General features: G+C 40.2%; 1 protein-coding gene across 1 annotated transcript in view; it reads right to left on the bottom strand.

Moving 5' to 3' along the window:
• The window catches only part of RAD51AP2 (RAD51 associated protein 2), a 34242-nt gene that overhangs the window by 9038 nt on the left and 12884 nt on the right, over positions 1–12320 (bottom strand).

Here is a 12320-nt window from a genome sequence, read left to right as displayed (position 1 = left end):
GACCCTTGTTAAAAGCTGACAGAAATTGACAATCTTGTCTTCCCTGTGTGATAATTTGTAATGTGGAAGTAGAGGCAAGTCTATCGGAAGTCCCCCCTATGGACAAAACACTGTATCAGATTGTATCCTCATACACAAAGAAACAGTGGTGTCTCAGGCACAGATCTAGATTGTTAAATGTACTGATGCTGAAGCTCATGTCTCTTCAAGTCAAGTGCACTCAGCAATTCCATTTAAAAATTGATCTACCCAGTGTGTGGAACATAATTTGCACAAAATGAGATTTCATAAATTGAGGGAATTTATTATACTTGCAGCAGACTGGTTCACCACTATGCCTGAACAACCCAGTCACCGTGCAGAGCTGACCTCAGCCAGCCAACAGGAAGGCTCTCAAAACGTTTCATGGAGTATGTAATTGACAGAATTAATTTGTTAACCCGGGCTGCATGATTAAAGAATCAAGTGGCATTCCTGATTTGACAGGTTTACTTCTGTAAGTGCACAGGAAAACCCATTTTGGCAAGAAACACTCCTGCGACTGCGGGATATACTTGTGAAGTGCTGACAGCAAATGAATCCTAAGGCTTATGGTGTTTTCGCCCCTCGCTGCAAGTGACAGGACCCCTCTGTGCTGCTCCTGAGGTGATTCACCTCTCTGGCAGATAGGAACTCTGTTCTCTCCCCTCTGAATTTTTACCGGCAGGAAAGCCGTCTCTCCCTCCTGCTTTGCACAGCCTCTTGTAAGCTTTTCTTTTAAAGCGTTCTTAATTCCCTCCCTGCAGCAGGGTGGCTTCTCTCTCGGCGCCCTCACCCGCCCTGAGGTGCCTCCCCTAGCTGTACTCCCCAGGAGCGCGGGGGTCTCCCTCAGCCCGGCTGCCCGCCCTCTCCGTAGGCTGCCTCCTCCCTAGGCTCTGCCTGCCCGGCACCCCGCTGCCTCCGAGCGGGACCCTCTCATTTGGGAACTCAACGAAGCAGGGATCATCCCTCGCACCGACCCGGGGGACGGCCACACAGCCCACCCTCCGATTGCCCCACAGCGGGAAGAGCCGCGCTAACGGGAGAAATCCCTCCGCTCTGCTCCTCCCCGCCCCGCCGCGCCCCACGCTTCTGAGATCGTTCTGTCGTTCTACGATTGTGTCCCTCCGCCAGAAAGGAAAGAGGCCGGTGGCTTCTCCTCGCCCCTGCTGTGATTTTGTGACAAAAGCTTCAGGCTGAGGCGCATGGCTGCTAAGAGGCTGTAGAAACTGCACTTTGGCTAGAAAATCCTTTCTTTGGTGCGTGAGGAATGAGAGTCACTGACCAGACCCAAGCAATCTGCCACCAATTATTTCTACAGTTATTATTTTCCAAATTGCATAACTCCAGAAGCATGAGATCCTGCATGTGCAAATACTCTTCTCTACAGCCTTTCTCTGCCATCCTTTTCTGGTGAACATACACCAGAAACGACATTGCTTCCTTTGATTCTAATATCTAAGGGGCCCTACAAGTGTTCCAGAGATGGACTCTTCATCAGGGACTGCAGTGGTAGAACAAGGGGTAGGACACAGGGAAATGGCGTCAAACTGAAAGAGGATAGACGTAGGTTAGATATAAGGCAGAAATTCTTCCCTGTGAGGATGGTGAGGCACTGGCAAAGGTGCCCAGAGAAGCTGTAGCTGCCCCATCCCTGGCAGTGTTCAAGGCCAGGTTGGACTTGGCTTGGAGCAACATGGTCTAGTGGAAGTTGCCCCTGCCCATGTCAGAGAGGTTGGAACTGGGTGATCTTTAAGGTCCCTTCCAGCCCAAGTGATCCTATGGTTCCATCATTCTATTTTTTTTTTTCCTTTCACAGTAGCATGCATTGACTCAGCCAAGGCCTTTATTCCAAAAATAACAAGTATTCATGCAGCTTCGTGCTTTTGAAATAGGTGTTTCCTTTTCAACCACTGAAATTTCATGTCCAAAAGGTTTCTTTTTTGAAGTTTGCACTAAAGCAGCAGGTTGCTTTAGTACCATTAAGGACTGGCTGTAAAAATAGAAACATCCTGAGGGCCTGTGGCTGCAAATATATTATTTTAAAGGTTTATCATCCATACTACTGTGAACAAATCCACTGAAGCCCAATAGATCCATTGTTCCTGGCAGTAAACATTACATGCAGGAAGCATATAGAACTAAGCCTTAAAATACCTTTCTCTTCAATATTTCTGCTTTTGTTAAGTAAATCTGGCTAATAGCTGCCTTCTAAAACTTAAGAAATGTTATTAATGGAATTAATCTTTATTTAACAAGGTACAGTTCCTGTCTATTTTTAAACTATAAACAATCTGACTGAAATCAATTAGATTGCATTTTTTAAAATCCTGAAAATACCACATGGAATGATGGTATAAACAAGATATAAACAAGAAATAGGAGTTTTAGGCATGTAAGAGAGATGCACCATGACACTTACGTTTGATACTCCTCTGCGCTGGAATAGCATCTAGGAAGCATTCCTGGAAGATAAATTACTGTATTTTTTTCTGAAGGGGAAATGCCGCAGTGTTCACAACTGTTCCTAATATCTTCTGAATAGAATATTCCCCCATTTGCCTGTCAGTGGGAAGTCCCTTAATATGCATGGTAGGTTGCAAGTAAAAGGAGTCAATTTAAAATTACTCATGTCTTTGAACAGTGAAAACAACCAGAATTAAATGAAAAATAAAGAAAACTGCCTTTTTCTTGCATCTACACAGCTATAGATCAAGATTGTTTATTAAACCCCGTCCAGTTGTTTCACATCTAGGGTTTACTTTGTTGTTTATAATTTAGATACCTAGCATAAGCTGACAGACTTCCACTGAAGCATATCCTGTATGCTCTGTACTTTTCAATTTGCAACTCACAAAAAAAATATAACTTGTTTACTGATAATACAAACTGAATATAGTATATTTCTACTAATGGAGTGAAAAAAGACATAATTGCTTTCTTGCTACTCAGTTCAATAACATTTTAACAGGATACAAACACCACATTTTGGTTGTAGAATTTTTATAATTTCAATCTTCCACTTTCTTTCAATTGATTACTTCACCACCACAGTTATCAGGTATATAACTATTGTCTTATATTGCACGTTGACAAAGTGGGTTGTAGAGCAGCTTTTTGACGAAGTCAGCAAAGAAATTTTGAGTTCTAACTGAGTAAGCAGTTCTCAGAAATACTCCACTTATTTAAGTCTCTTACAAAAAGTTCTGTAGCTCACATTTTTTATTTTTTTTAACTCAAAAAGAAAAACATTGCAAAATATTAAAAAGGTCAGGAATAAATATTAGGAAATTAAGTTAAAAACCAACAAAAAAAGCACCAAAAATAATTATGCTAAAATATTACAATCTTGATGGATCAAGTGAAACAGTGCAATTTGGCTTAAGAGCTTTAACTCAATTTAGCCTTGCCCTTACAATTCATTGTAAGTAAACTGCCTTTTTAGAACATGAAATTTCAAGACTGAAAGTCTGTTGTAATCCATCATGTTTCTATCATGAACTGTAATGCTAAAAACTTTCCACTGTTAAAGTAGCTCACCTTATAACGCTGATTCATCAAAGGCTGGAACTAAGTTTCCAAAGGGAATTAATTGCTTTACCAGGAAAAGTTTCATTTTGATAAATGTTTTATGAGCAAGACACTGGTCCTTAATGTTCTTAAGACTATATTTTATAAATTACCTTTTTCTTGTCATCTTCCTGTCACATGTCATGCAATCACTTCATCATTAAAAGTATTCTTTAAAAAGTTGGTGTGTGAAAATACTTCCTATACTTTTGATCACAGCTGCTGTTACCTGTGGCCCTAACTCACATTCTTCCTATCCATCCATGCTTTGAAATAGCTTAAGGAAAACTTCAGTCCTTCCCTCTGTTCTAGAGCAATCCATAATCTGTTAAACCTGCTAAGTATTCTTATATAATTAAAATAGAACTTTAGCTTTACCCAATATACTTAAAATCACAAGGAAGCTAATGTCTCTCTGTATGCACTGCATACATTAATTCCATATTCTCAACAGTGTGTCCATACTAAGAAAGAAAAAGCATCATGTAGGAGGTACACTATGTTGCTGTCAGCTTCCATGTGTGTGCAAGCAACAGTCCTAGTGCGATTTAGTGATGTGTTGGTCCTTCAAAGCTGGACCCAGAGTAAAACTGTCCTGAAAATCACAGACTCCTTGAAAAGTTATTGAGTAAAAGTTTAGTAACTGCTCAGTGGCATTTCTTGAGATGCCATTATTTTTATATTTCCTCCCACTTTTTATCTTCCTTTTTGTTTCTGCCATCATAAATGGTGACAGCTCTTTCATGACAAACACAAAGTCCTCAGAAAAGAAGGAAGCTGTTCCAAAAAACTTTTTTTTTTCCTTGAAGCCTTATACAGAGCTAAATTGAAAGGAAAATACTGCTGTAAAACAAGGGGAACAAAGTGTGTGAAGATCTACTGTGAGACATTCAGAAAGCATTTTATTTAAGAGTAATAGAGAAGTGCAAGACAAAGCCTCTCTTTAGCTCTTGGGAACAGAAGTGCATCTGACACACATCCTCCTGTCCCTGCACTGGTCTCACTGCTGCCTGACTGCCATGATGATTGAATTCTTTGAAATTGGTTTGGTGCTCTGATTTCTGCTGGTAACAAACTCTTTTGCTGCTTTCAAAAGGAGTTCCTTTACATCTTGAGGGATATAAAAAGAATATGCTTAAGAGGGGTGTAAGAACTTAAGCTAGACCTATTTAACTGTAGGGTGAATCATACCCCTCTATTTTGACCACTACAATGAAGTCACTGCTTGACTGCCTCATGTCCTATGCATTTGACAGCTGTCACTTTGAATAAAAACTGCTGTTTCTTGGACTTGATATTTTGGACACATTCTCTTCCTATTACCTGATGCACTGTTTCATCATACCACTCCATTGCTGCAACCATATCACTCTCTATTATATTAGCACCCTGTACAATCCTAAAGATGTTCTAATTTTCCAGCTGAAATACCATGTTTGCAGCTTAATTCCAAAACAGAAGCAGCAAAAAAGGGTTTTTGTATACACAGCAGTAAACACAGAGATACAAAAGATCTTAATCCAATTTTATCTGCCATTATCCATCTTAGAATCATAGAATAGTTAGGGTTGGACAGGACCTTAAGATCATCTAGTTCCAACCCCCCTGTCATGGGCAGGGACACCTCACACTAAACCATATCACCCAAGGCTTCATCCAACCTGGTCTTGAACACCACCAGGGATGGAGCATTCACAGCCTCCCTGGGAAACCCATTCCAGTACCTCACCACCCTAACAGCAAAGAATTTCTTCCTTATATCCAATCTAAACCTCTGCTGTTTAAGTTTCAACCTGTTACCCCTTGTCCTATCACTACAGTCCCTAATAAATAGACCCTCTCCAGCATCCCTGTAGGCCCCCTTCAGATACTGGAAGGCTGCTATGAGGTCTCCATGCAGCCTTCTCCTCTCCAGGCTGAACAGACCCAACTTTCTCAGCCTGCCTTCAGACCAGAGATGCTCCAGTCCCCTGATTATACTTGTGGCCCTCCTCTGGACTTGTTCTAACAGTACCATGTCCTTTTTACTTTGAGGACACCAGAACTGCACACAGTACTCCATGTGAGGTCTCATGAGAGCAGAATAGAGGGGCAGGATCACATCCTTTGACCTGCTGGTCACGCTTCTTTTGATGCAGCCCAGAATATGGTTGGCTTTCTGAGCTGTGAGCGCACACTGAAGCTGGCTCATGTTCATTTTCTCATTGACCAACACCCCCAAGTCCTTCTCTGCAGGGCTGCTCTGAATCTCTTCTCTCCCCATCCTGTAGCTGTGCCTGGGATTGCTCCAATCCAGGTGCAGGACCTTGCACCTGTCATGGTTAAACTTCATGAAGTTGGCATCAGCCCACCTCACAAGCATGTCAAGGTCCCTCTGGATGGCATTCCTTCCCTCCAGCATATCAACAGAACCACACAGCTTGGTGTCATCAGCAAACTGCTGAGGGCGCACTCAATCCCACTGTTCATGTCTCCAACAAAAACGTTGAACAAGACCAGTCCCAACACCGATCCCTGAGGGACACCACTCGTTACTGATCTCCAGCTGGACATTGAACCGTTGACCACAACTCTTTGCCTGCGACCATCCAGCCAGTTCTTTATCCACTGAGTGGTCCACCTATCAAATTGATGTCTCTTCAATTTAAAGACAAGGATGTTGTGTGGGACAGTGTCGAACGCTTTGCACAAGTCCAGGTAGATGACGTCAGCTGCTCTACCCCTGTCCATCAGTCCCGTTGCCCCGTCATAGAAGGCCACCGAATTGGTCAGGCAGGATTTCCTCTTAGTGAAGCCATGCTGGCTGTCACCAAGCACCTTGTTGTTTTTCATGTGCCCTAGCATGACTTCCAAGAGAATCTGCTCCAAGCTTTTGCCAGGCCCAGAGGTGAGACTGACAGGTCTGTAATTCCCTGGGTCATCCATTTTCCCCTTCTTGAAAATGGGGGTTATATTTCCCTTTTTCCAGTTGTCAGGAACTTCACCTGTCTGCCATGATTTTTCAAATATGATGGCCAGTGGCTTTGCAACTTCATTTGCCAGCTCCTTCAGGACCCGCGGATGGATTTCGTCAGGTCCCATGGACTTGTGTACATTCAGGTTCTTAAGATGGTCTTGAACCAGATCCTCTCGTACAGTGGGCCCAAGGTCTAGGTTTTCACAGTCCCTGTGTCTGCCTTCCAAGACTTGGGTGGTGCGGTCAGAGCCTTTGCAAGTGAAGACCAAGGCGAAGAAGCCATACAGAACCTCAGCCTTCTCCAAATCTTGTGTAGCCAGTTCTCCTGAAAGCTTCCGGAGGGGGCCTATGTTGTCCCTTGTCGTGGTTTAAACCAAGTCCCCCAACTCCTGGAGAGTTAGGAAGGAGAATACAAAGAATGTAGCCCCCACGGGTTGAGATAAGAATGGTTTAATTGCTAAGGCATAACACAAAACCCCTACTGCCATTTACTACTACAAATAATAATGATACAGCAAACAACAAGTGAAGAGAATACAACACCCCACCAGCCACCAACCCATAACTCACTCCACCCTGCCCAGCGGAGCACCACGTGCTCCTTCCTCCATTTTCCTCCAGAGCTCCACCCCTCCAGCTTTTCTCTCTCCCAGTTGCATCCTGGGCATCACGTGCTATGGTATGGAATACCTCATTGGCTAGCCTGGGTCAGGTGTCCTGTCTCTCCTTCCTTCCAGCCTCCCCTCCTCCAACTGGCTGGAGCGTGTGCTCAGAAAAAACCTTGAACAAAAACACCCTCAAAACATACTTGCTATCAGCAACTGTTCCCAGCCCAGAAGTCAAAACACAGCACTGCACCAGCCACAAGAAGGAGAAAAATGACTGCTACGGCTGAACCCATGACATCCCTAGTCTGTTTTTTATTTGCTACATACCTATAGAATCCCTTCCTGTTATCTTTCACATCCCTAGCCAAGTTTTAATACTAACTGGGCCTTAGCTTTCCTAACTTGGTCCCTAACTTCCCAGACAACATCCCTGTATTCTTCCCAGGCCACCTGTCCTTGCTTCCACCTTTTATAAGCCTCTTTTTTCCTGTGAATTTTTCTCAGCAGCTCAAAGGGCAGTGAAAATAGTTCTGCCTGCCAGACAGTTCAAAACCTCTTTGTTGAAAGTTGCTGCTGAATTCAGGTCACAGGTATTCAAAGGCACTCGGAATGCAGTGTTGTTCTTTTCATGCTAGCAGGGCAGTTAACTAAATCTATATGATCCCTAAGCCTCATTAACTTTTGCTCAAGATACTGCATAGAATATACAGGCGTAGTTCATAGAGCCACAGACTAATTTAGGTTGGAAGGGACCTCTGGAGATCATCTCAACCACTCTGCTCAGAGCAGAGCCAGCTTTCAAATTGCATCTAACTCAAGTCCTTGATCAAGCTGCTCAGGGCTCTTCTAGACAAGATCCAAATATTTCTAAGGTTGGGGATTCCCCGGTGCCTCTGGGGTGCTTGCTATGAAAAGCTAGTTATAGCACTAAATTTTAAGCAATCCATCTTCTGTTTTCCAGTCTTTGTCTTCTTTTAGTCTCTGTGCTTACCAAATGTGAACTAACTAAACCATCTATGTGTAATACATGACTAACATGCATAGTAATTCACTCAGTCTTACAGTCATATCTATTTCTGATAAAAAGCTGGTTAAGAATAACAGATTACATTTAAATAAACACGTCTTCTTCTTTAAACACATCATGAAGTTACAAAATATTTACACATTCTGCTTTACTCTTGAATAGTGTTTATAGTGAAGAGGTTACATTTCAGAGTCACATAGTAAAGCTAAGTGTTCACCATATCTGCTTATCAGTAGATTTTAATGTCCTTGGAAATAAACCTTGTTAATAACAAACACAGCACCCCTTCTGCCATTACTAACCAGGTATAGTGTAGAAGTTGCAGTTGGCTGCTCAGGCAACTTCTCAGTCAAATTAAGCCATTTAAGAGGTGACAAATTATTGCAGAAACTCACAAGAGGTACTGCTTAAGTTAAGAAGTCCACAGTGTAAAAGCTAAGTGTGAGCTGCACACACATTCTGTGTGAAACATCCATGGGACAACTGCAGAGTTTCACAAGATAGTTTTCCAGTATAAGCAAAAGGACAACAAAATAGGTAGCCTTGTACCTTAAGGCAATACAATCAATGCAGATTACTGATTTTGCTTCCTGAACTTTCACACAGAAATATTTGGTAAAGTGTATGATGAATCATTTCATTACAGTTTGGGGATGTATCAGAAGCAGGAAAATAACAAACTCTTCTAGTTCTTTTTTCAGGCGAATTCTAGTCTTGTTCCGCAACTTCCCATCTAGTTGCTTAAAATTATCCAGATTCTAACGGATTTTAGTGTCTTTCATTGGCAAGAACAGATGAAAATTCAGTGCGCAAGATGAAAGTGCTTTTTGAAGTGGAAAATTAACTACCGAAGTGCACTTTGAGTGTATTTAGTTTACCTATGGCCATCAAACTTCATGTGAAAACAAAACAATGGGCCTGGCAAAAGTTTTATTTGTTCTCTTTTATTTCTGAAAGACCTGTGGGATCTATGCTGCTTGACATACCCATAAATTACCTGGAAAACTATGTAAGACAGATCACAGTTATTGGAGGTACTAAAGATTATAGCTGATTGTGGAGAATCCCAGAATCACCCTGAAATACTGAATGACAGCATAGTAAAACTATAGATAAATTTTATTATTGACAAATGAAAGCTAATATGTAGAAGAAAAATAACCCTAACTGTATATGCATATTTAGTGTGCCTTTACTAGCTATTACTACTCAGAAAAAAAGATATAGTGGAATCTGCAGACAGTCTCTGAAAACAGTAATTATTGGGAAAACACTACTGATACTGTATTTCTATAATCCACAGTATGTCCAAATCTTTAATAGTGAATGATACTCTGTTTGTTCCATCTGAAAACAAATGAAAAAAACCCAAACAAACCAATCAAACAAAAAGATAGAACGGAACTGGAAAACTTAGAAAAAACATGATCATTGTGAAAGCTTTCATATGAGAAAAACCTCAAACATACTGAGACTTTTAACTAAAGAAAAGGGATGATTTGTGGGAATGAGATATGAGTCTATAAAGTCAATGGTGGCATAAAACAGGGGAAAAGAAAAGGACTATTCCTAAAAACTTCAGAGTGGCCATACTGGTTCATATTCAGGTCACTTCAGTCCAGTGTCCTATCTGAGAGCACTGGAAAGCTCAGGCAATAAGAATGGGATAAAACATGTGCATTTCCTAAGTCTCAGTCTACAACAATTTCTTGTTTGGTTACTGTCTAGGTATTCAGTATTTCCATGGATTTCTATATTCACTAGATTTCATTCCAGTCTCCCTTTAATTCCACATAAACTTTTAGCACCCACAAAATTTAGGATCAAAAGATTTCAGTTTAACTTCACTAATTTTAAGTCTCTCTTTATTTATTTGGAACCAGTACTCTGTTTTGATGCCTCCCTTTCCTGTATTAAAAAACACAGTGAAAACACTCAATCCCTGCCATGCTATTCATGTTTCTCAGACCTCTGTCACAGCTTGATCAGGCATCTGTTTTCCAGGCTGAAGAGTCTTATTTGGTTGACCTCACAACAGAAGCAACTCCATACCTCTGATCATCCTTGGTGCCCTTCTCGGAGCCTTTTTTAATTCCACCATATCCTCCATAAGATAAAGGATCAAGAGTGCATATAGTGGTCAAGTTGGTTCACATATTTATGCAGCAATGTATTTATGCAGCAATGTATTAATATTCTTTGGCTTATTTTTTATTTATTTCCTAATAATTTTAACATTCAGCTTGTTTTTTTGACTTCTGCTGATCACTCATATTTTCACTGAACCATCTATCATATCTTGAAGAGCTGTCTTCTCTGCAATAACAGTCATTTCAGAGACCATCATTTTAAATGTGAAGCTAGGACTATATTTTTTCCCCTCTGCAGCAGTTTATGTTACTGCAAATTGAATTTCAACTGCCAGTTTATTGCCCCATCTCATAAGGTCCTTCTACAGTTCTTCAGCTGTGGTTCTCATTTTTACTACTCTAAATAAGTCAGTACCATTGGTAAAGTTTGTCACTGTGCTATGCATTCCCTTTTCCAGATAATTTTCAGATGTGTCAAATTGGATATAAGAAACTCCTAACAGGACAAGAATTGAGGTGTATCACTAAAATGAATGCTCCAGAAGCATAGCACAAACAAAATATAGTCTTTTTCATGTATAATTAAATTGTGCAATTCATGGTAGCATGTACTGATGAGGCTCAAAAACTTCAAGACTAAGATAAGATTCAGGAAGGCTACCTTCACATCCTACTAAGCACAATGACTTGATTGCAAACTAAGAACCAAAAAACTGCAAAATGTTGTTGTCAGAAACCAGAGAGTACCAAGTGAATGACTATTGAACATTTGCGGTGTTTCTGATACTCTTTCTCTAAGCATCAAATACTGGCCACTGTTGGAGACAACATACTGTGCCCATCTGTAAATACATCAGACATACACATCTGATCCAGTACGCCCATTTTCCCATTCTTTGATTAGGTGTATATTTCAGATTATTATTAATGCTTTAAAAATATGCTGTATTTTTACATTTTCAAGAAGATACTGGATTCTGAAATGTGCTACTAATGACAAATAATGAAATCTAAATATTATTGAAATAATAAATAACTGGCCCTAAAAACTCCATGGATGAATATCCTCTTTAAATCTGTTAAAGATTTTTGAATGAGTTCTTCCTTTCATTTTTATTATTCCTGTTTGAACTAATTCCAAAATGTATACCTGTCCAGTGACAAAAAAAGAAGGTATGTTGATCTTTCAGGAGGCAGAGCAGCATAATGGTGAGTTTTGTTCTAATGATTATGTTTTGATTATCAGAGCAACTGGCTGGAATTTGAAGAAGACATTATTCCAGGGCAGTTACATCCCATAAGTTTTTTAAAACTAAAATGTCTTATTTGGGCATCAGAAACTGTTACCTGTAATGGCATTGCAACTGAAGACATTATATTTGTTAGCAAAATATCTACTCCCAATTATTCAAATATGCAGTCCATGACTAAAGCTCTCTTCCAGACACACGTTCCTCTGTTCATATATATGAGCCATAATAAATATCTTCTGATTCTTTAATTTAGTATGATTGCCACAAATTGGGCAACCATGAAGCAAGATTTACATATCAAGAAATAAAATGTATTGCTTACACTGTAAGCACTGGGAATTAGCACATTATAATTGATAGATGCGTTATTTTTTCTTTTTTATTCTCCCCCACCATCCTGATCTAATAAATAGTATTATTTGTAGGCATGAAATGTGGGCATAAACTACAATTGTTTAGTCAAGTGTCAAAATCTATTTGTTGGGGGTTCACTTTTGGCAGGCACATAGAACTAATAATAAGTAGCTGAAGTGTGTCACCGAGCATGTGGGCAACTTATGTGTTCTCTGTTAATTTTGTAAAGTCTCCAGATGTCATGGCTGTTAATATAAATAATGTGGGTGAAAGCTGTTCCTGTTTTCTCAAACACTGGGAAAGATTAAGCTTCTGAACTACAGGAAAAACTCTTATCCTAGCTCTTAGCTATCACTCCAAAATATGATTTACTATCATCAAAAAAGTGAAAACTTTTTTATAATGTATGTATCACATCTGTAGAAGCCTTCTATTTTGGAAACT

This window comes from Melopsittacus undulatus, chromosome 3 (assembly GCF_012275295.1).
Source record: "Melopsittacus undulatus isolate bMelUnd1 chromosome 3, bMelUnd1.mat.Z, whole genome shotgun sequence".
Lineage (NCBI taxonomy): Eukaryota > Metazoa > Chordata > Aves > Psittaciformes > Psittaculidae > Melopsittacus > Melopsittacus undulatus.
Note: the sequence above shows the minus strand (reverse complement) of the source record. Positions and strands in the feature narration are given on the sequence as shown.